General features: G+C 36.3%; 1 long non-coding RNA gene across 1 annotated transcript in view; it reads right to left on the bottom strand.

The window, feature by feature from the left end:
• LOC117237926 overlaps positions 1-24,503 on the bottom strand; it is a 56,735-nt gene extending 32,232 nt beyond the window's left edge. Inside the window, exons 1-2 of the long non-coding RNA XR_004494082.1 lie at positions 24,379-24,503; positions 15-17 (exon numbers count right to left, since the gene is read on the bottom strand). This is a non-coding gene — a long non-coding RNA (uncharacterized LOC117237926). The remainder of the gene's footprint in view (positions 1-14; positions 18-24,378) is intronic.
• Between the last annotated feature and the right edge of the window lie 1,268 nt (positions 24,504-25,771).

The raw sequence follows: 25,771 nt of genomic DNA on the forward strand, positions 1-25,771 counted from the left end.
CACCTGTATCAGACCTGCTGCCGGACCCGTGGGGGTGTGTGACTTCTAATGAATAGAAAGTTTCGATCAAGGCAGAGGTTTTCTAGAGTTTCAGAGTGAATAGGGTCAAATATCAGTTACTCACATTTACATTCGAATACAGTATTGTTTGTCGCTTTGTGTAAGAAGCGATAATATAAATATCGTGCTGCTTATTAGATGAAAATATGAATCATTTATAGTAGCTTGAAAAAACTTAAGCAATTTCTTTTTTTCTATTAATAACATTTGATTGCGCAGTAAATTTTTAACAAAAAAGAGGTTGTTTCTTTTGTTTTTTAAGTTTGCCGCGACCTCTTTTTATGTATCTTATCGTATCATATGTAATCATAATAATATCTGCTACGATTGATTCTGATAACTGTGTAATTTCACGATAATTTCTATGATAAATTACAAGCAGTCTTTTTTATCAAAACTACGTTAGTATTCTTTTCTTTCCTTGACATGTTTTTCTTGGTGTATTATGAAAATAGTGGTGTAATTTCTTATTTATTTCAAAGAATTCATTGGCATAAAGACGAAACATCAACATTCAATAAGTGACAAGAAACCATTAAAAGGAATATAGGATACGCCATTCAATTAAACGGATACTAGCTTCATTTTCTGTTACAAACGTCCACAACTGTAATAAAAATTACACAACTTAATTTTTAATCATATGGATAAATTAAAAATTTAACGTATGACACTTAAAACAGCTAACATAGAATCCATGGCTATCTGCAACTTAGAACGTGCATCCATTTGCAAACCAAAGTAGTTTATCAGTGCCTCTTCTCCAAAATCCAGGATCTAAGAAACGGCATATCTCTAAAGACCCGCGCAATCATCGTATTATCGGGAACTCGTCAACGAAGAAAATTCTTTGTACGATGGAGTAGTACGTGTAAAGTATACTGTCCATAACGATGAGACCACGTGTCTCTCAATTCATTATCTGCTTCTGCGTAACTTTATGACGCTCGTGCTTGTCACGCGCAAAGACCTTCTATTCAATGTCTCGGAGTAAAAATTGAGCGCGCGAAAGATGGACAAAACAGAAAGAGACGGGAAAGAAAGAGAAGAATAATGAAAAAAGAAGAAGAAAAGAGCGGATCGAGGAATTTGCGAAGAAAGCCGGAATTTATCGTCGTCGGGATATTTAATGCCGGCCGGTATGAATATTCAGCCGGGTTTATTTTACGTGCTCGCCGCTTCCTTATGCCGCGTTCGTACACCGCGACCGAGGTTAAGGGTTAATGAAACTTGCTGAAAAAATGCAAATAAGTCGAGAGCGCCGTGGCCTCGTGGCGTACGTAGCGTACACGCGGCGGCGGCGGCGGCGGCAGCAGCGGCCGATAAAAATATCCGACCAACGCAAATTAGAGGTTCCGAAACAGCCAAGCGAATTTGACCACGCGAGCCTCTTACCTTACGCTTGAACGCACGTACACGCGAACCGAGTAATGAGCCGAGTTTGCTTCTATAAATCTATGTCATTTACAACGTGGTCGCTTTGTGCACATATGGAAGTTTTATCATTCAAAAAATTATTTAGTAATGTTATTTAGTTATTTAAAAAATGATCTCGTCATTATGATTGAGACGATGATTGAGATGGTATGAGACAAAGAACAGCAGTTTCGAAACTCAAAGTAGCAGATTGGGGTTAGGTTTATATACAAGAGCAATATAATATACAATTTTCTGGAAACAGATGCTACGAAGAAGTTTCGTTCTTCACGCATTCTTCTAAACGCAACGAAATAAATACCCGCAAAATTACCAGCAGGATCATCAAACGTCGATCGTATGATAGATTTGACCTGTCAATCGCTCCTAGGACAATTGACTGAGGAATTAATTATTTTCTCTTGATAAAATTTCCACGGTTGTTAGTGGAAAAGAAACCGACTTTCAACGATGATTTACGTACCTCGACTGTGTGACCTTTGCGCAGTCTAGTGACGAGCATGGCTTGTGTACACGTAAATAAGAATAAGGCGGCAGGTGTACGTAACACGGTAGTTCCACGTTGAGGAGACCATCTGGTGACGTACCGTTTTCGTGACTGAAAGTGGGACGTAAAAGGATGCTAATGAGTACCATGTTGCCTTCGTCGGTCGAATGAGGAATCACTTTCTGAGAAACAGGTACCTGGCCTGACTTGTGAGAACTTAAGATTGATCAAACGTACGGTGAACGTTTATTCGAAATAGCAATGGCGAGTGCCATTTTTCGAGATTGTCATTAAACAGTCAATTATGATGTTAGAAATTGTTTTATATTACGCGGCAATGTCGATGAAAGTTTCATTGGAAAAGTTTCTTTGGCTTGGTTTATAACTGGTTTTCATAAGAAAGCCTGATTGAAGTCCATTTTCTTATACTTTGGGATTATAGATGCAGAAAGTTAATTATAGCAGTAAAGTGGAATGGTCTGTGCAACGTTAATGTGATCAGTGATCGTAAACTCTTTACGTTACGATTTAATTCGTGCTCGTGCGTGGAATAGCAAGTGGCAAAGTTTTTTGTAACGATTATTCGGCTATCTTTGTTTGATCTACACAAGTACATCACTGGTCACATTATTTAAATGCTCTAAATTCTAGATTTATACCGCGCACAAAGTGATCGTTATAAACAGGGCGAATTGATAACAACCGTTACTACTATGTACGATTTCGAGTTTCAGTTTTATGCTGAAATCATCTTTCTTTCTTAAGCTATTAAGAACCTTTCTACTTGGTGGAACGAGAGCGAAATAAAGATATAAAAATTCAGAAGAAGAATCTGTGAGAAAAATTCGTAGATTGATTGCTACTTTTATTTAACAAAGTAATATCAAATTAATTATTTTGTTATTTAAGTATATAAACAGTGCAGAACAATACAGAAATCAAGAGACTTTTAGAAAATAGAGTTGATTAGCTTGGATTTTGGGCAGCTCGTTATACATTTATTCTCATCGAAGAATCTTCGAAGAATCCACAGTTGCCTAGATCATTCGATAAACCGAAACAAATCCACAAATCGTAAAACTACCTACCACCACCAAATACAAGCTTGTTAAGACATTTCTAATCACCTCTATCAGCCACTCAGGCTATTATCTATAACTCGGAAGCACCTTGTACCAGAAAATGCAAGTCGAAACTCTCGTTCCGCTATTTTTTCGATGAACCAACTGCCATTATGGCTGCGATAAAAAGCACCAAGATGCCTGAAAGCGTCGAAATGACGCCACTAAAGGCCACAATTCGCAGACGATTTCTCGGAATGTTTGATCGCGTCTCTTTGGATATTCTAATTAAACGCGGTCCTAATTAAAACTTGAAACCGGAGGAAACCGGTGAATCGTGCGTTCGAATCGGTTGATACTTACTAGCCGATTCGACGCTCCCCGGGAACATAACTGTTATTTTTACGGCGAGATAGTAAAAATACATTTCGGCAGATTACGGGAGAGCCGAAACTCGCGTTGAAATATATCTCCCGCTCGCTCTTAAATTATAGATTTAATGGATTTGCTGGATACTTTGCAAACATTCTGCTTAAATGCCTCCACGCTGACCGCCGCGCCGGGGGCTTGCAGCTGCGATCGTAAAACTGCCGACTATGCTCCGACATTTTTCAAATGCCTCCTCGGTCATCCAGTAGATCTCCGTGAGGCAACCGAACGTCTCGGGGAGATGCATCGCCCTTTTGCGAGAGGTTGATGAGGTTTCTACAGTTTTGATCGAGTTTGTACTCTTCTCTGTCTCAGCTATGGTTTTTTCCAAAAGTTTCACTATTTATATCGTTTGCTTTGGTTTAACAAATTTTCGTTTCCTCTCAAGCCGTTTTTAGACACAGCAGTTCACGAATATATTGGAACTCTCCTAGGAACATTCTTTTATCTTCTAATGAAAAAAATTTCTAATCGTGTGAAGGTAGCCAAGTGCTATTTAACAATACGAAATTTAATATACTTGGACCTAATTAATTAGTATGTAAATTCTGTAACAAATATAATGCTGTGTAAGTAGTTCTTATCACTGCATTATACAAAACATTTTGAAATCTTATTAACATCGTAACGAGACACGGCTATCGTAATCATATTGGCAAAATTTGTAATGAAAGTGAAAATGTATAGCTATAGAAATTAGAAGAGATACTTATTGAAACTATATAATTTGCAAAGAGTATCAACGTATTTGATCATCAATTACTCTTATCAATTATTCGTTACGTTAGTAAACAACAATTTAGTGAAATCATTTTTTACGCTAATTGTATGTTTTAGACTACTATTCATGCTGTATACTAATCTTTGCATATATAAATATATATCTGCAATAAACGTCTTGTAACTTCTACCGTTTTTTAAAAAATATAGAGAAACTTCGTTTACACATGTTATGCCATAACATGGCAGTAATAATAATTTTGTAGTTGGAGATTTCAAGATCACCTCCACTTTTTTAAATTGCTTGCTGTACTTTTTTATTTCTAGTAGAATGAAGCGTATTTAGATGATTTCAACGACCCGTAATTTAAGATCATTCGATAATAAATGCAAGAGTAAGCACCAAGTCTTACACCATAAAATATTCGAGTTGGTGTACGTTTGCATCAATGCAGCTTGGAAATTATTGGATTGCCATCGGAATGCACTTGTTATCGCTTGTAGATTGATTATGGAACACATGCTATAATATGGAGTCTTTGTTTCATATCTTTCGATATATAACATCAAATCCAAAATCTTTGTATTATGAAATTACAAATTTCAAAGTGGTACCAGTGAAAATTATTTTTTAATTTTATTTCTAGTAAAAATTAATGCTTTTGCTAAGTTAGACATTTCCTGCTCAATTCTAAATAACCATATATCTGTTGACAGAATTCAGTCTTCCGTGTAAAATACTCCATACCCAATGAATTTTAGACAAAAATAAGGTAAAAAGAAGGGTGATAAACAAATTCCATGATTATCAGTGAAGACACCAACCTTTTCATATCTCAAGAAACAAGCATTTTAGCTTCTGGGACTTTTGTTGCGAGATGTTTTTATTCCAAGCTACAGTTCTCTCCCTGACAAGAGAGTTGAATCGCCAAGTTCAGCTGGAGGATCACGATTTGTAGCGGTCTTACGATTTACGTTGCTAATAAAGTTCCCCGAAAATTTGCATAATACATCGCCAAACATGGTAGTCGTGACTTTCCCGCGGTTACTCTCTGATAGTAATGCAACGTGATTTACAGCCCGGTCGATGGCCGCAACGTGTGTATTACCTTACAAAGCCCGGAGACTCCTTGCTTCCATGTTTGGTGATGGGTAATGCATGTTAATTATCGTACATTGTTTTAATTCCTATGCGCTCGGCTTTATTATCGAGCGGCTTTTGATTTACGTTCAAGCGGCCCCTTTTTAACCGTAGACCTCGCTCGTCCCATTTCTACGAAATTATTGTTGTCCGTACTTGTTCGATGATACCTTACCACATAGATGCGTTTCGTGATATATGAAAGTATATGCGGCTATATAGAAATTAATAGAAAATTGCGATCGTCTAGATAAAGGAATCCTCTATGTCAGAATATTTATTTTCCTTTTTAATGATTCGACTGGGAAGTTTTATGCACATTTATGTATTTATAAGAACAAGTAAACAAATGGAATCTAAACAGAGATTTGTTTTACTAGTCAAATATTACAAAGAATATTATACTTTCGATATGTTATTTATTTTTCTATATTATATGCATTCTATACATTTCTGCACTTTTAAATTTCGTATAAATGTATAAAAATGCGCAGCCTATAATTATTGTTTGTCGCTTATAGCATCGTTATGAAGTACAAATTCAATCAAAAGATTGATAATTTTGGTATATTTTTAAAGTTATGGCTAAAGAACATTTCTCTAGTGTTAATTCTATGCTTTTTGCCACAAGTAGGATCAAGTAGGACCAATATTCATCCATTTTGAATTATTGCTTCTCATCATTATTTCTATTACTTCATATATCTTACTAATATTCATGTATCGGTAAGATAAATTCAGCAAAATATCCACAAATTTGAGCGACAGTGTAATTAAATAACGTAGGATGGAATATGATAATTAAACAGTGGATTCTTATTCATCTATCTATATACACACAATATATAAAAATATGTTGAACGTTCAGAGTATTGAATTGTTTATGATATTTGGGACGTGAAATAAATTTCTATTTAAGTTCCATTCCTTTATTTTTTATATAATGTATATGACGTTTCCTATGTATATATTTCATTCATATGCCTGATGATTTATTGCTCGGTATGTACATATCTTTATCCTATCTCCTCTTATAAGTATTAATACATAGCATATTATCCTATGGATAAATGTAAAATTGGCACGAAAAATCGAAAAATGGAAAGATTATAAATGTCTTTGATTAAAGAAGGTCTGATGATTGATAAGAAACATATGAAGAAGTAGAGTGTGTCGAAAGAGGTTAAAATATAAAAACAAAATGTTGATAGGAAGAGAGAATAAGTTGAAGAAAGAAGAGAGGGTACAAAAGTTCGGATTTTTGGTTCATCGAAGAGCAAGATAATGCGATGTAACGATAGTCCCGGGGTGCTTATGGGTACCGACTAGAATATCGAACGACCTTGATTCCGAAGGCAATATCGTGTCTCGAGGACAACTATGGTAGACCGTCCATTTCACGCTGTCCTCGCAAATTTTCGTAGGATGGGAGTCAAAATTCCGTGTAATAAGAAAATGTGCAGTGTTCTTGCTCGTTTTCTGAGTAAATTGAAGCAGATTAAATGTTGGTCAGTATATAGATTAATTGTGTATTTCATCGAACATTTGAAAATTTAAAGATTTAAAAATTTGCCTATTTATTAATAACTGCGTATCACACACACGCGCGCAAACTCGTTTAGTAAAATAATAAATAGTACAATGCGTATCGTTTAAAAAGTCCATCGTCTAGCAGGATGTCTAAATTATAGTTGATTACACTGTATCTTTCAATATAGATATAGAAAGATTCAATAAATTTAACTATCGATTCTACCAACGTGCTTAAGCGATCGATTATTAATGTGCTCAACGTTCATTTGGTTAACCGCATAATATATTGTGATTGACTCGTGAAAGATCAATCGCCGTAATGACTTCATTGCGGTCGCGGCAACATCGATCGCAAGATTCCGACGCAAGTGGTTTGACTGTTAACGAACATCTAAACTACCATAATTGAGTATCTTAACTTTTATTCATTTCAATATCGAATATAGTTCTCTAATTTAAATAATTCAATTCCTGCAAATATATACACACCTTTAAAAAATCGAAGAAAAATATTAAATTCCCTAATTTAAATTAATTAACACTCCCGTACAAAACAAGCTCGTAAATGAAATTAGCTTTTATTTTTATTTCCAGATGAACTTCTTTAATTTCCGAGTTATCTATGACCTAAAACTCTCCGCCCCGATAAATTAAAAAGTACAAAAAAGTAATGATATTTAAAACGCCGTGTCTTAAATTTGCCTTATAATTCATTATTATTTATCACACCTTTTCCGTGACCTTATGGAACGAGGATCGAACATTAACTGTGTACTGGTGCAATGAAATTAAGAAACTAACAAAAAGTAGAGTTCTCTAAATCAACGAACTCTGAAATGACTACTACCGTTTCTCCTTTAAAAAAAATCCTTTTTTCCGGGCGCACCCTCCCTCATAATTTCCCCAGAAATTTCTCACGCTTCGGCACTCACGATGCACAAAACGCTGGTAAGATTGTTTAAGTTTAAAATCTCAGTCGAACTTTTGGAATCTGCGACGAGAGTGTCGGACTCCTTTGATATCGCATCCCAACACCGGGAGAAAATTAATTCGGCAAATTACGTCTGCGCGGATAAGCGCGCACGTCGTGGTCAGCTTCCACGATATTGCACGCGGCTTGGAGCCTTTAACGATACGGAACGAAGGTTGCGCGGCATAACCGTTGGTTATTCGAGTTCTCGAGTAACATTCCAAACATCCCACGAGCGGTCACGCGATATTCCCCAGGGTCCTGGAACATTCGTTCCTATATGGCGGCACATTATCCCGGAATCCGGCCAAACGGTTCGCCCTTTCCCACGAAGCGCCTTGTTCGTGGTGGATTTCGCGTGTTCACCACTGCCAGCCACTTATTAATTATTTCTCCCTCTCTAATTGCTGGCTTATAATTACGACCACGCAACCAAGTGATCGGCTAGAAGGTGTCTAATCATGATGCTCGTGGGAGAACCTAGAAGAGAGGCGCAAAGGTTATCGATAAACAGCGATAAACGCGCATAAATAGCTTGGAAATATGAAGATAGAGTATGGGGTTGTGGTAGGCTGTATGGTTACTATGAGGGAAATACAGTGGTTACAAAAACTGCTTGTACACTATTGCATTTATTATGCCATTTATACAAGGTCTGGTGGTGGCGACATGTGCTAGTGAACGTGAGGTGATTCCTTATGGAAAAATAAGAAAAAAATATAGGATAAAAGTTTTTCATATGATACATCGTTTTCGAGTTTGGAAATGTATTGAGCATGCTTGAACGTGGCTAATCTCGGACTGGACAGAAGCACACGGTCGATAAGAGCTTCATTGTACAAATGAGAATAAGTCGACAATGTAGAATAAAATTTGCTCACAAAACGCTTTGTTTTGGAAAGAAAAATAATTGATATCCTCGTAGGTCAAATCGATTTTTAGCCAAATATACTTAAACATTATCTTCTTAAACGGACAAATTTTATTTTATATCTTTTCCTTATTTTTTCATAAGCAATCATCTCATACCACGCTTAAACATGTTGTTCGACAAACTCTGTATACTATGTATTGTAATTAATCCAAACAACATAAGTTTCATATTTATTATTCAGGTTTATTAAGCTTAATATCATTTGGTAATGCTTCCATATCGCTACAAAAATTTAATACTATGAAAATGAAATGTGAAATCTGATAAGAAAAAACGCTTCTTTGAAAAATAAGGGTATGTATAATAGAAACACTCACTGTAGCCATTGTATATACATATGTATATAATGGTCGATGGTACGTGACTTTGATTGTGCAGTTGGAGGATTTTATGATGGAAGTTTTAATTTGGATCTTAAAAACAAGTGTACGGTTGAAACTCGGCTAGAATTTCGAGATCTTGGAATTGTTTAATTACAATTTGGTATCCTAATTATTTACGATTTAATGAAGCAGCTTCGAGCACATTGGTAATATATAGTTACGTCATTTCATTTGGCTTGTTTAATGTAAAATAAAAGGCAGAAAAAAGATAGATTTTCATAACTTTTAGTATCAAGAAATTTCGCTCTAAAAGAGTAAGTGGTAAGGTTTTTGGTTGATCGTTAAACAAATTCTCAGAGTGTGAGGAGATAATACAACGTTAAGACTATTTTTAAGAGCTTGAATAGACAATTTCGTGATTGGTAATGGTTAATTTGTTACTAATAATTGTAGCTTGACAGGTTTAAATTTGAAGCTCGTGTTTATATAACTTGTGCATATATCTTATAGTCTTCGGTATATTTATTATACATTAAAATTCGGACACGTTTTTTTACTAACATCGAAATGAAATAAAATAAATGTTTTCCAAATACGAATAATCGAATACATCGTACTGTATCAGTCAAGTATTGAAAAACATGTTTGTTTGAAGCGTATAAATATTTATGTAAATTTTATCGTAGCAAATACGTTCAATATATGACGTGCTAGACAAAATAGATTGCTTTGCAAAATTCACAGTCGAGCATGAAACAGATCACGGCTAAGCAAAAAAAGAAGGAAATGATAACGTCTTGGGGTAACGCGTTTCTCGAGCAGCATAATTTTCTGGTGCACTGGTTTTTTCCAACGATGGCCGAACCACCATAAATAAATGTTGTTTTTACGGCTGCCAAATTGGGCGTTTAAAATATATTCGGGTTTTACTGGCGGCAGGGTGCGTCAAAGTTCTTCTTTGTTTCTTTTCCACTGGCAAGTGCGTTACGAGCTTGGAGTAAGCAAAAAAAAAATTGTTATTCCACATAATGAGACGCCTGTACAACATCTAATATAATTCCATTGTTCCTAAACAAAAATTCTAATTTGGTAAAAATTTATTTATTAAAGTATTTTTATTTTACAGAACTTGCTCGTGTTATTTCCTCGTTTGAGCTTTTTTCAAACTTCTTTCGAGTCTAGTGAACTTTTTTAAATATCAAATTTATAAAAATTTTATAATCCATTAAACTTCAAAAAGTAAATTTAATATATCATAACATGTAAAAGAACGAAAATTTATCTGTATGTAGCATATAAAGATTCTACAATATTTAGAATTCACATGAAATTTTTTATTCATATTACGTTAATGTTATTTAAAATTTTGTATCTTTTTATTCGAAAATTGTAACAATAAAATATTTCAAGTAATTAATGCATAAATTCTCAGAAATGATAGAAAAATGTATATTTAGAGCAGCTCAGAATAAAAAATTGAAGATTATCGGGCCTGCCATTTCACCCTTTCGATGATGGTTTTTCCTTGAAAGCACACAAGGAAACAAGAGTACGAAACTCTGCCATTGGTCGAAGCACGGGTCCAGGGTGTTCCTCGCCGGAGGTACTAATTTTTTCGTGAAGATAATACAGCACCGTAACGCATCGGGCACGCAAAAGTACCGTGCACCATCACCATCATCAGCGAAAAGCACCCATGACGAGAACCGAACACAACGTTGTTCGTGGAAATAGAAATGCAGTCACGTATTTGTGCTTCGTGAAATTATTCTTTACGAACACGAACTACGTATAAACTAATTATTCCTTTATTTAAAAAATAATTTCTAATTTTTCTCTTCTTTTAGAAATATTGGCTTATTATAAGCGTGTTTGCTGTTTTTAGAATTAAACAATTTTACAGTGATTTAGTTAGAAACATTTTAATTATTTTTTAGGTATTTGCATTATTTGTTATTATTAGCATTTGAATATTTAATAGTTAATTTTCAATTTGGTTGTCATTTAGCTTAATTATATCTCTTTTTGTTCAATATAAATTGCGATTATATCGTATTGTCACGAATTTCATTAACCTTATGCTCGCTTTAAAAGATTCTATAGAATATTTTGCATTACAAATTCACTGGCCATTTTAATCGTAATGAGACACTTTTTTGCGCCGTAGGAACTTCATAGTAACACGCTTAAATGACGCACAATTTGGCAAACTAACGACAAGTTATTCCCACGCGACATACATATACTTATGAGTTGAAGAAAATTCGCGAGGATGATGAAACGATCGAATATTTTCTTTAATGCCATCACACTCGAATAATTCATTCCACAAGGACCACAATAATTCATTAACTATTCGGAATGAAGTGACGAAATTTATATCTGTTATAAATCAATATCTGTAGTGCTCATGAAAAAACTGAAATATTTACCATAGAAAACTGTCATATATATGTAATGAGAGACGACTCATAATTATATTGATAAATTTTGAAACCAACCTGAAAATATTATATATATACAGGTCACATCGTATTTATTGCAAAAATACACTTAATAAACAGTTAGTACACAGCATGAAACAGTCATTTTAAACATATAATAAGCGTTAAAATTGTGGTCTTACTGGATATCGAGGCTCATTAATATCACGAATAATTGACATACATTTACATATGTGTATATTCATGTATATACATGTCCGGACTGCTTTCCAATTTTACTACTGTAATCAATATAGTCGTGCCTCATTATAGTGCCAACGAAGTTTTTAAAAAGTTTCGTATACTGCACAGAAAATACTTGTAAGAACATTCTGTGGTAAGTGTTCAAATACTTTCGTGAGCCACCGTAGCCGAAGAATACGATTCAACGGTGCCGATTACGACGCCTGCATATCCGTGCGAGAGTACAGAGTAATTTTTCTCACGTGCTCGGTCGTGTAATACGAATTCCCAAGTCGGATAATGAGAGCTTCTTACGTACTTTGTAAGTATCGAGAAAAAAGAACCGTTGTCCACGATATGGACCTTCACTTTCGTTCGTGAACGATGCGGCTGTATGCTTCACTCGGCCAAGTATAATCAGGGCCTATTTCTTTTAATAGGTGCCTTAAGAAGGGACTTCCTACGTATATCGAACGAAAGCGGTACTATATATTTGACCTTCGCACGGTAATTGCATCAACAGCAGGAAAGAAATTGGATTTCGGAGAAACGAAAGTGGATCTGCTTCGGCGATGATTTTTAGTCGCGTTACACTTTACGATGCAAGAACTTTCGGTACTCATTTGTTGCACCTTATTTGACACCTTAATAGAAATGTAAATTATTGTTCGAAATGATTTCAGCATCTTTGAGTTAGGGAAGTTGCTGGAAGTTGTAAAATATCTGCGAGTGTTTGTGGATTAATTTAACAAATTGATTGTGAGTTAGTATGCCAGCGTTTTGGCAGACAGCAAGTACTAATATTGTGTTCAATTGGGATACAATAGTAATTTCTGCTTCTGTAGGTACATACTAATTTGTGAGAGAAAGAGTTTCAGTTACTATTTAATAACATGCAAAAAATAAGAAAATGGTGTATAGTTCATTTTGTAGAATATACTAATTATTAATTCCCATATTGATAATTGAAATTTCTATGATATATCACTCCCCGATAATATAAAATCCTAAAATACCAATTCAAAACACAAGTTCTAATAAACGACTAAAGTACGCTTTACAAACTTTTACAATACATTTTACAATATAAACATCCTATATATTAAAAGAGGGGAGAAATTATTCCTAAAACAAAATATCTTACATTGCTTCTTCGAGAAATACATTTCTATCTGGCGCCACGCGTACTTTTTCCACACGGATCCTCACTCAATCCAAAGAAAAAGCATTTACATATCAATTCAGACAGAAACTGAAAAGGAAATACAACGATCGAATCGTATATCAAGCTACCCATAATTGTTTCTCACTTCTGCTGATGTTCTTACATACCAATGTAAGTACATACTTACAATTCTTGCCAGTGCATAGCAAATATAAAAGAAAAATACAAACGTGCAAAGTGTTTTCACATTTCATGTATAGGAATGATAGCGCACGTTTTGATTAGAAATGAAAGGCGAGGGTGAATCGTTGTTGGGAGAGAGGTATCATCGATCCAGGCACGCTAATGACAGAGGGGTCTAGGTTTCCCTCTCGATGGTGGAAAGACCCTTGGAAGGAAAAAAGTATCGGCTCGTTGCACGGTACGTGGCGTGCGAGCAAATCTCGAACTGGTTGATGCGCCGGGAAAGGTAATCGGTTCGCTCCGGGCGAACGAGGCATCCGCTCGTCGAGCGAGCAGCACGCTCCGCCACGCTTCGACATCCCCACCCGCACTTAAAGCCACGTTTACACGCCACGATCGTGACTACCGATTGTTCGCCGAGTACAATGAGTCGATTAATCATTTGCCGCGGTTTATTGTTGAAAGAAAACCCTGGGGGGCGAGTATTGACTTATTTCTTTTTTACGATAGCTTATTCTATTTGCTTTGAAATTTTTCCTCGATGATAAGGGGAATGTAACTGGAGTTTACTTTCGTGGGTTGAAAAGGGAGAAAGGAGGTGTGGGTAGGTTTTGCATGGATTTTAGGTATTTTTAGAGCAAAGAGAGTGCTATTGAGATTGGAATGATTTATTGTTTCGTGTTTTGAAAGAGCTGTATGTTGCTAGTTATTGATCGATGGATGAAGAAAATATAGAGAGTTTTGATTTGTTAGAATTTTTCCTGAAACGAAGTCATCAATAATGTTATACGTGTATCTTATAATCTATTAATCATTTACCTCGAAATCTTTTAATCCTAAAAAATGTATAAATAATCAAATAAATATTCGTTTTTAAAGTTTTGTATGGAATTTAAGTATTTTTAGATTGAGAAGCTTTCACGGTTGTTAATCGTTGGTCATTAGGATGTTTACTGAAACGTAGTCACCACTAGTATTAAACATCTTACAAACTATTTTCTTTATGTGTTAAAAGAGTTACATTTTAGTAATAATGTTACATCAAAATGAACTAGAAATACACGACCCGACTTAATTTAAAAAATGAACCGTATCTAAAATTCTAAATTAAACAACAAATTTGTAACTCATCGAATTCAAAAATTCTCGTCGATTCTAAAATATAACGCATAACTCGCGCTGAATATAGAACATTCTAACCTGTTTCTATTGAGAACCGAATTAAAAATATAAAAACAGAAAAGTTCGTCAAGAATTTCAACTGTAAGATATGGCATTCTAAAACCAATTTTGAATAAGACAAGAGAAATGTTAAGAAGCAAATGAAAATCCAACACATGTAATTTGGAATATTCCTTAAATGGTACTGTGCACTGGAAAAGACAGTCATAGCGTCGCGTCGCGTCGTCGGGTTTTAGATGCAGTTTAATCGCGTCATCTTTTGTCTCCTGCGTGTTCAGCTTACCTTCCTACGATGCTCGCAGAGCCTCGGGGTGACCATTACCCTTGCGCTAATGCACGGTCTCTTGATTTTAGTACCGCTGTCACTTGGTAACTTTACGGTCCTTCGTTTCCATTCGACTTTACGCGGCGACGTTACGGTTCGCGTCGTTGTCTTACCGGTTCGTTAGCGACAGATACCACGTTACCTCTGGCTGCCTCGTTGCGTCGCGTCGCGTCTGGGCGAATTATCGTCCCGGAGCGTAAAAAAGACGAGACGATCGGAGCCGGTGGACACTTCTTATCCACGTGGACGTAAAGGGATTTGGCCAGTAGTTGGTCGAATAATTGGACGTATTTCAATTGGCGGTGAATTCGGTGCGCATGAGGTATCCACGGGGGTCCGGCGAATAAAAATCCAAATTCATGTCAGACGTCAGGTGCACGTGGAAGGACACGAGTTTCCAACTACTCCACGAGCTTTGTATACCTTTTGGACAAAGTACTTTACGCGTGGTAAAGTCGTCTTACGTGGATGATGACGACGTTTTACGTTACGAGATCTCCGAGCTTATGTGATTAATGTCGGTTGAGTCGAAAAATTAACCATTCAATACGCGAAAATTCTTGCATCGTAAAGAGTAACGCGAGTAAATCATCGAGGGCAAATTCACTTGCGTTTCTTTCTTTTTGTCCAGGTCTCCCATCAAGGATAAAATGGCAAATGCGTCATTCCATATATTATAAAATTGCAACTGACAAGAGATATCAACATTTATATAAAATTTTAAGACCTACTTGTTTTTAGCAATATTTCATAGTTTGTTTACCATTTGTCGATCGTGATTATAGAATTAATTATAAGGAACAAAGTTATTTTATTTCTTGAATCTACAGAATTTCCAGTCGATAAATTACCAACTTGATCTGTCGTTCAATTAAATTTCCAGTTACTACGTTCAATTACCAATAGTAAATTCAAATTGAAATGAAATACTCGCAGTGAAAGCAATTTTTCGAGTCAGAACTCTGTCATTTTATCCTCGAAGCGACTGAATCCCGCTGACTGAGCCGTCTGTCATGACTTTTCCCCGTTTCATCCGCAAATTGCACTGAAAATTACATCGTTTCGCCTCTATTGGCACACGTGTGGGAGAACCTGGGGCCAGAACGTGCGTGTCCACGGCGACCTGATCGTTACGACTTCACGCTGACTTTTGCACGCAGAACGCCGCTGCGCGGTGCACCGTATCTACACGAGCGTGTTCGTGCAAATGAAACGTGTGCGCGACGAACGAACGGAGGTCGACGAGCCACGCCGCCCCGAGCTGATCCAGTAAAATTGCGTAGGCAGATTACTCGAGTTGTTACCTGACCATTATCTGGCCAATGGAACACTCTGAGCAATCGACTGGTCGAGAATCATGCCAAACACTCTCTACGATTCGACTATAATTTTTTCTTCCTTTCTTTCGTCGCGTGATTTCAGCCAATTCCTTTTTTCTCCGTAATGCGCGATTTTTACGACTCCTTGGTTTCTGATTCTGCTTGTAGTTCTGCTGGGCTGTTTAGTTTTAAATAACAATATCAAGCGACGACGAGATTATTGAATATTATGGAACTTGGCTTTTTTTTGTCTTTTAGCTAATGATGGAATTATTGTCTCTTCCGTTTCGTACCAATTTTTTATTGTATTATGAAAAATTCTTTATTATTTCTGACGGCTTAAGGTGGCTTTCATCGGATATTAGTTATCGTGATGCGCTTCAAGTGTCATTTTGAATCACTAGAGTAAATCAAAGTAGTTTCTCGTGATTTTAATTATAATTAAGTAAATCAAAATCTTTTTTATGATCATAATTGAAAATCAAACATAGGTTGGCGCATATATCATATGCCATACATATCATCTGATTATATTTCATGTCGATATTTTCGTGTAATCTTCAGATTGACAACCATTTCTTATTTTTCGAAAAACGTTTCAGTTATTCAAAACACCTATATGAATTTCCCAGAAACTAAACTAATCAACTCCGCTTTCTCTTAATTTCTCAATTTCATTACATAAGACACGTACGATTTTAACGTTTAAATCTTAAAAAACCAATTACTTATCTTCATGAGTTCATTTTTTAAAAGAATATTACGTTGACAATAGGGAATTTCGAGGTAAATTTAGAAAAAAGGATTTGCAACATCATCTATTCAATTTTCAAAGAAAAGGAGAAAAGGTCGTCTTTTCTTCTCGTTACAACTTCTCCGAATTCCCTGCATAGAAACTTGAAATCCCACAAGTCGAAGCTGGTCAGTTTTTGGCAAACCTTCTGGTTGCGATCCGTGCATCTGGAAGTAGAGGGCACAAAGTATGAGCGACGAGCTTTCTCTCGACAGGTGGTCGAACGTTAGCTCCAACGCTTCTGTGGTTCGATCGTGGGCAAACTCACGGGGGGGCGCCGGCGAAATTTTTATCCATTGTCATCTCTGGCGAGCGTCTATGTGTCTGCGTGGGCCGAGATGGAAAAAGGTGGCGGTCGAAAGGCGAAAGCGTGCTGACGCCGGGCACGCGCCTCACGCTGCGAAATAACGGTACCTGCCCTTGTTCCAGGATTTCATCTCAGACCTAACGGCCGACCAGCAGCCAGAAAGCTTGCGACTTTTTACCCGTTCGTTTGTAACGCGCACGCAGGTGTCGCGCGTGCTGTTAAAATTCCGCGAAAACGACGATGCCACTTTTTTTCGCCCGCAGATAGCGGTACTTTTATCGGTGACGCGTGAAACATGCTTCATTTTAATTCTATGATTCAATTTATCTTTAGTAGCATCTTTCAAACAGATCTTTGGAGAAATTTATGTTTGTGCTGAATTCGGAGAAATATTGTTACAGTGGATGCGAAAGATACCTATTTGTAGACTACTGTATTTGTTATAGAATTTCTATATAACTACAAGAAGTTAATACACACTGTGAAAAGTGTAGAGCCTGTTTCAAAAACGCTTCATTGGAGAGTAGGAATACGTGCAAATACTATTTACGTATGTAAGAAATTACGAATAAATTGATATATTAATGTGAATATTGGAATTTATAATTTAGGTAAAGTAAAAATATCTTAAGCTAGTTAATTGCAATTAATTACAAGTAATTTATAATATATACAAAGGAATACTTTAATTTAATGTTAGAACTGAAGATAAAGAACGTAAGATGTGACGGAATTTCGATGGAGAAAGATTGGCAAGAGGTGATTCTTTAAATGATAAATTTTAGAAAGACAGATTATAAGAAGAAATTTCCTTTGGAATTAAAAAATCAATTATACCGTATGTTGGATAATTTGCTGATATACTTTTCATACGTGTAATACTATGTGTACTACTAACATCATGCGAGGAGGCTTCTACAATTGTATTCAATTAATAATTTCGACATTTCGATAGATAAGAACATTTTACATAGATTTATCTTGTTAAATGAACCATAATTATCCATAATTTCGAGTATCTAGATTTATTATTACCGTTTTATGCTCCTGCCGATACCTTTATTAGAATTTTACGAGTATTAGATTTGTTCTGTGTAGATCATTAAATTATATTAAGTTCAGAAAGTGATTCTCAACCGCACTTCGTCAACAGAGGATAAATTCCTCTGTAATCCTCGACAAATAAAAACGATTCATCTGATAATCACTTTCACGCTGTGTATTGGAAACCATATGCCAGTATATATACTTCAAAATAAAGTAAGTAACATTGAATTTTATTTTCCTTTACGGACCTTTTTTGCCTGCGATATGTAATTTATACTGAACCTTCAATTTTCGAAACGCATATAGCTGTAATTCCCACGGCTTATTAAACATTTTTCGAAATTTCGAAAACGTCCTTAATCCTCTTGAATTAAAACTGTAAAGGTGATAAAAATAACAATTAAAAGTTTCCGAATTACTTTCACAATTCCTCGGTTCTCATTTTAATTCCAAAGGAAGATTTGCTGAGTTCTATAACAATATAAAAATATAATATATAAAATATAAAAATAACAATATAAAATAGTATAAAGGAATTCAAAATTTGCAAATTCCCCTTACACCATCCTATGTAATTCCCATTCCAACTTTAAACGAAAGCTCGCTTTGTTTTTCAACCAAAATAGGAATGGCAACACTCTGAAACGTAAAAGATAGGGTTGGAAATCGGAGGGAAAATTGGGAATCGTTGTTAGACCGTACTCGAGGTGAAACTCTCGTGATGAGAGCCTCCCGACATACGGTGGTCGAGGTGGAATCCACAGGGAACGCCTCTTCGTAATAGATTGTCATCCGCAGGTGGATGTGGCGGTGTTCCCCCAGAGACAGTAAAAAGGAGCGCGTCGTTTAAACGACGGGGCGAGGTCCTCGATGAGTTTCAAGTAATCTCGGGCAGGCTCCAGTAAATTGGGGCACGCGTGTAAACGTTAAATCGTCTGGGGGATGGGATGAAGAACGTGTGTGGCATGATGCAAAAAGCAGCATCGTGTCATCGAAGGGGTAGTTATTGATACCTTGATATTTATTAAAAATGACTCGAAAAAATTGTTAATAAACTGCGAATAATATCATAACGAAATATTACGATATTCAGAGAATGGATAAATTGTTATCGTTTCTTTTCAATGGCTATTTCGTATTTCGTGTTAGTTAAAAATCACTTTCTTTCAGTATCAATTTATTCAAAATATCAAGTAAAAATGTAAACAACACGAAACATTTGGAAAATTCTCTAAATGTAGGATTTAGAAAAATGGTTAAAAAATGAAACTGGCTAGATTGTCACACCAACTCGTTTTTGTATTCTTCCAAATGCATCGATGAAGAATTTTAAAATATGCTTCTGTGAAGTACTGAACTTATTAAATCAATTAAATATTTATCGGAGTCTGCTCACTCTGAAAAAATAAGAAGCAGAATCTTGACCTATATATTCCTTACGTACTAATTGAAGTAAATAATCTCCGACTTTTTACCTTTTCAAACGTTTGAATATTTTTCTGGACCTCGGTACCGAATCTCTGTGCGGTCCTGGGTGCCGATTTACGTCCTTCCTTTTTGACAGAAATTCACGGTAAGGCAATTATGTTCGCCAACAGCGTACAAAGCGGGACATTTAAGAAAACGTAAATGAATGATAACGGATCGATCGAGGCCGTTGAACTTACATAATCGTTACCAATTATGTGTTTTATTAACAACTCGATATACTCACAAATTTTGCATATGGCATGGTTCACGGGCGTGTCTCGTTGCGTAACATCGTTAAACCAGAGAACGAACGCGGCATGCGGCTTTAAAGATGCTTTTGCAACGCCGGCATCCGAAAAATTCTGACCATCAAGATCACGAACCGCTCGAGATAAAATTCCCTCGTATCGTTGGATCTTTTTCGCGTTTCGTGACTTGCCTTTCGATTAGTATACGCGGGAAACCAAAGAACCAAACGAAGTCGGAAATTTTCGAGCTATGAAATAAGAGAAAGATGAAAGACCTCTTGCATGTCGTTGTTAGTGTTGTTACGAGGTTCGTTTAATTCATTTCCTGTCGATGGAATACCTTTATCGGCTCTTTCGATGCGAGACCAGTCAAACTTAACGGGGACTTTATCGTCCCATTAATTTCCATCCGTACATAAAGAATCCTTATTTCGAATTCGCCGGTCAGTGAAGACGCGGAAGATGCGCTGTTAAATCCTGCCCCGTTGATAAAAGGCTTTGCTGGAAACCAAGTGGAAGCTTTTCATTTTAATTGGCTATTTTACATAAGCCCATCGACGATGTATCATTCCGCATAATTAAACAAGGCAATCGCCGAATTACGATCGGTCCGGGAGCTGCGCAAGTTTGATTTAAGGCACGTCGGTTTAATTGCGGTCAGCTATTTCGTCAGATTGCTCTGATCTCTTGGGAGTCCTTTGAAGGCTCCGTGATTCTTGTTTCTTCGTGCAAAGTCGTAAATTTTTGAGATTCTACTATGCTTTGGTCTTGCTATTGTCTATATTCTTTGCTAATCTTGTTATACAGAGTGATTCGCAATTTAACACAATTGGAGTTAGCGAGACTCTATGGCTCGAAATAGGATAAAAATAAAAAATAAAATTGCGTTGGAGGATTCGTTTTTGAGAAAATCGAGTTTGGAAGTTTGTGAAGTATACGTGAATTTGACCAATTTCCGGTTAGACATTTGACAAGCGATTATTTTACATGAGAAAATACAGTTGAAAATTACAGTTGAAAATGAAAAATAAAATTTTGTCGCTCAAGGCTTCGGTTTAGAGAAAATGGAATTTTAATGTGTCACGCGTACTATACAAATTTTCAAATTTAATGTTTTCGAAAGTGAGACTTCGGAAGAAAAATGTTGTTCTACATTTTCGGCTCATTTTCATTCTATCGATTATCTACTCCTGTCTAGCTAGGATTTAAGCAAATTTACGTATACTTTACGAACTTTCAAACTTGATTTTCTCAAAGGCCAAATGCAATTTTGCTATTTTTTATTTTTGTCTTACTTTGACCCATAGATACTCCCTGACTCTATTTATATGCCATGAATTACGGACCGCTCTGTATATTCTTTGCTACTGTGTCTATACTTGGTTTTTTAACCTGAAATGGAATCACATGATCAGAATACGAGTTTATCCTGAGATCAAAGTGGTTCTTCAAGATATGAAATTAATTCAGGAATTTTATATCAAGTTCTTTATATTAGGAATGTAATATGTTTCTAAATAACATTTCAGTTAAATCATGCCTCATAATTATGTAGAAGGATGCTACAGTCTATTTTAACAAGATATTCTAGAATAAGATTTGTAAATTGTATATGTATATCTCTTAATAAGCGATTGTCTCTTCATCGATTAAATTTCATATTCTAACATAAATTTTACCTAAGCAACATATTTTATTTTCAAAGTATTCGTTAGAGTTTTGCTTTTTTCTGGCGAAGGTCCTCTGAAAATCCATTAACTTTTACATATTACTTATTTATCTACATTTTTTGATAATTTAATGTAGATTTTTGATAAAATTAAAGAAATTATTTATTTTATGTACCATTTGTTTTTTTATCCTAACATGGATATAGCTATATATAAAAGATACAGATCAAGATAGTAACGAATTAAATATTTATCCAAATTAAAAATTCTTAAGACTACATCGACATTTCTAAACCCAAATGCCCGAAAATCATACCGCCGACCGAAGGCTATCGAATTACGTAACGATCGTGACATTCTACCGAAAGAATTCGTCAAATCCCATTCTCCGACTGTCGACTTCCATTCCTCGGATTTCACCGGCTAATTACGGGGTTAATCGCTGCGAATTTCGAACGTTGGCTTTTCGGTCGAGCGGGATACCGTGTGTTTTTCAAAATCGTGGCATACCTCGAATGCTAGAAGAGTCGGAACTGTTCGGCCCAGTGATCCTGACCGGCACAATTACCCAAGGACGAAAGGAACCGGCAGGTGATCTCTTGGCTGAGAAACGTATTAGCAGATATTCCGACGTTCTTTTGGTCTGTTGGTGAGACGGGCAAAAAGCGTGGCCTAGTAGATGCCTAGGAAGACCTCGATGTCGGTCGACGCCTCCGCCATTTGTGGCAGGTGAAGCGAAATGTATCGCGGAACGCCGCCGGAAGAAAAAGGCTTCGGCTGTTGTTCGCTCGATTGGGACGAACGATCGAATACGATGCGAATCACGGCTCCTCAAATGGATGGGTTAGATTGGTGTCTTTGTTCCTAGGAGGCTCGATGGACACGCAAGGATAGAACGTGGAGAAGGAAGTTCGTGATGATTCGGGTAGGATGTGTGGCGTGATAGTCGAGGAGAAGAGCAGCTATATGTAGAGACAGTTGTACATAGAAATATCGTATATGTATATCCTTTTCTTTACTTTCTTGTTCTAAGATCAAGTTTACGATTGTTCATGATTAAATTAAGGGCAGAATGTTTTTAAATTTAAGAGGAAGAATATAATAGATTTAGATAATGTAATACATATTGGGGGAACATTGTGCATATTCTTCTTAGATTTTTTTACAATGATTATTGGTGTTCGTGTATATTATAGTTTTTGAACAAAATCATCCATGAAAAAATGAAAAAAAAAGAACAAAACGTTCGATGAAAAAATCATGAATTTCCATTTTCGCATTATCATTCATATAATTAATTATATAGTGTTTCTCCGTGTAAAAACAGTGGCATCGTCAAATATAAATCTCGCCAGCCGACAGAAATTTCCTAGTCAAATCGACTGAGAATGTTATCGCGATGGCAGGTGGATCATTAAACAATCTCAACGACTAGTCGAAGAGATCGTTGCGTGCTCGTTCGCGGCCGTGTTCGCAGATAGCGCGAGCAAGATATTCATTCGTTGGCTGTCTCGAAGATCTTCCTAGTCCCTCTGAACTACTACGAACAACAAACAAGAAAGAAAGACAGAGGCAGCGACTTTTTTTTTAATATTTCAGCCTCGCACCTGCCACCCGACCGACGAGTTCAGACCTCAAGGACTAGGAATAGTCGTGATTTTTTTGCGGCCACATCGGCTAATTCGTTTCGCAGGCTCGTAAGTGTCACTCGAAGCGAGCCTACGATTCGTTTAGTCTGTGCGATATCAACCGACCTCTTCCATAGGCGAAGAAAACGATCGTGAGGCTCGATCGTCTTTGGCGACTACCACTTTTTCTCCGCTACCGCATTTTCTCCAGGATCCTTTTGCCTTGTGCCGCGAACACGCGGCTGACATTTCATTCGATCGCGATCCGTAGAATCGTTTCGTGAAATATCCTTGTTCTGCCCTCCTGCTCGACAGACACCAATTTAGTCGTACGTCTTAATGGCTGTGTTATTTACCGATCTTCTATCCTCGAGATTCTCTTAATGAGCGACCTCGTCGTCGAGGTAGCGTACTCGTTTTATGGAGAATGTTCTGCTTTTCGTTTTGCGGTCGTTCATGAAGAGATTGAAGGTTACGGTAATTCGAAATGCACGCAGAATGACGAAATGTGATAGGAATGGGACAGATATAAAACACAGAAGTTTTTCTTTCATCACGCTTCGTAAGCTAATTGAGCTCTTCATACCCTAATTTAACTTTTTCTATTGTTCCAAGCTTTTACAAATTTAAAGAAATCTCGGAATACTTATCAATATTTAGACTACGGATTCTTATGCCTTTACACGAGATTTAAAAATGTAACAGGATACATATAGCGTGTAAATATATACAAAAAATTTAATAGTATATCAATCGTTGTAATATTCTTACTTGCTTCAACCTTTAATATTAGAGATTGAAACAAATCTGTGCTCGGGTTCCATTTTTAATTATGTTCGTAAAAAAACTAGTTTCGCATAAAATTATTAACCGTACACCCGTTCGTTAGCAAAACCTTTTTTTTTGATAAAGGTAAACGTTTGTAAGAAAGAAATTCAAGGGTACCAATTTACTTACGAAGAATTTGATTGTTTGGCGATAAAGAATAAAATCCAATGAAAATGTACTATATTTTCTATAACATATCTAATTCAAAATTTTGGAGATCGTTTTAAAATGTCCTATAAAACTTTCTTATTAAAAGCAAATATCACACGAATCTAATTTTACATACACAAGTAAAGAGAAACTTCTATATTCGAGAACAAAGAAAGCACACAAACATCTCGCAAGAAAATCCAGAATCTCCCAAAAGATCTACAAAGAGAAACTTTCAGCTCTCCCAAGAAACTCTCCCTAACCCGCTCGAGTTACAAATTTATTTTCATATTCTTTTACACGAGTTGCTCGTTGGAGCAGTGAACAAAGGATCGTAAGCGAGGGTTGTTTCCTGGTGAAGAAAACGATGGCGGTAAGTGAAAGACAATAGACTGATGCCTGGACTGTTACGTCGCCCGTTACGCAAAATCACGAGATGTTCCATGCTTCGAGGTCTATTCACAGCGACGAGAACAAAAATATGAGACAACGAAGAACGGCACGTGGGAACCGGATAGAGGCACGTGCCTCGGGTTTCGACAACTCCTGGTGAGCGGCGGACTATTTCCGCGTGACGAGGAAATTGTTCTCCGACCGCCCTGACGCCGCAGGAGGCGACTCGCAGAGGATTCGTCGCGCCCTCGCAGCGGGTGATGGACCTCGCGTGGTCTTACGCTCGTCTTTTCGGACTACGATTGACTACGAAGTTTAAAACGACTCGGAAATTCACCCGGTGATGATAATCTCTGCGAGTCACTGAGAAAAATGATCCACTGCCGATCAAGACTGCGGAGAATTTGGATCTAAGAGGAGTTTCAGTTTTTAGAGTTGAAAGAGGATTGATGAAGAATGGAATTTTGGTTTTTCCATTGATTTACTTATTTTCTTTGCGTTGCACATAAATAAACTAAGAATGTTTATGGATGCATATACTGAAATTTAGTGTACCAAATGCGCGTAATATGCAAAAATAGTATAGACACACATAGTTATTTACTAATTGAAGCGTTTTATTCTATATACGGATAATCAGATTCTATATACGTTTCATTCTTATACTGTCAACTTTTTGCTTGGCTCACTACATGTGAAATATTTAAAATATAGCATAACATTTAACACGCATATGTATAATATTTGACAAGATAACTGTCACGGTGGTCATCGGTGACCGGTGTTATTAAATTTTTGAGGATCGTTAAAATCAGATACATTTCATAATCATCACTAAACTAATCATTTAGATAACATCGTCACATAAAAAGTAGTCAAGTATAAGTAATATTTTTCGAAACTTAAATGCTGTGGTGCAGGTTTCAATTTACATATGGTTTTTTTTTTAATTTAATTTGTATTTTACAATTTATCTAACTGGGCATTTGGTAAATTTTTCTAATTTACATATTGTGGCCCTCGAGTAAGAAAAATATGTAAAATCCGCCTGACAGCTACGAGTTAATGAATGATATAAACTTTTACTTAAGACTTTATCCGATTGCCTTACTCGATTAGAAATTCTATTCCAGGTGCTCTATGTCATAAAATAAAATATCATTCAGCAAATCAAAGCAATTGCCAAACTGTTTTTAGATTTTTAATTTTTACGTGACAATTCGTTCTTTGGTGGTTTAATTACCGTTAACTTACAGCCCTTTAATCGTGTTTTTATAAATTTCATACTTTTTATTAAAAATT

The sequence above is a fragment of the Bombus vosnesenskii genome, unplaced genomic scaffold (genome assembly GCF_011952255.1).
Source record: "Bombus vosnesenskii isolate JDL3184/JDL3185 unplaced genomic scaffold, Bvos_JDL3184-5_v1.1 scf7180000013410, whole genome shotgun sequence".
Lineage (NCBI taxonomy): Eukaryota > Metazoa > Arthropoda > Insecta > Hymenoptera > Apidae > Bombus > Bombus vosnesenskii.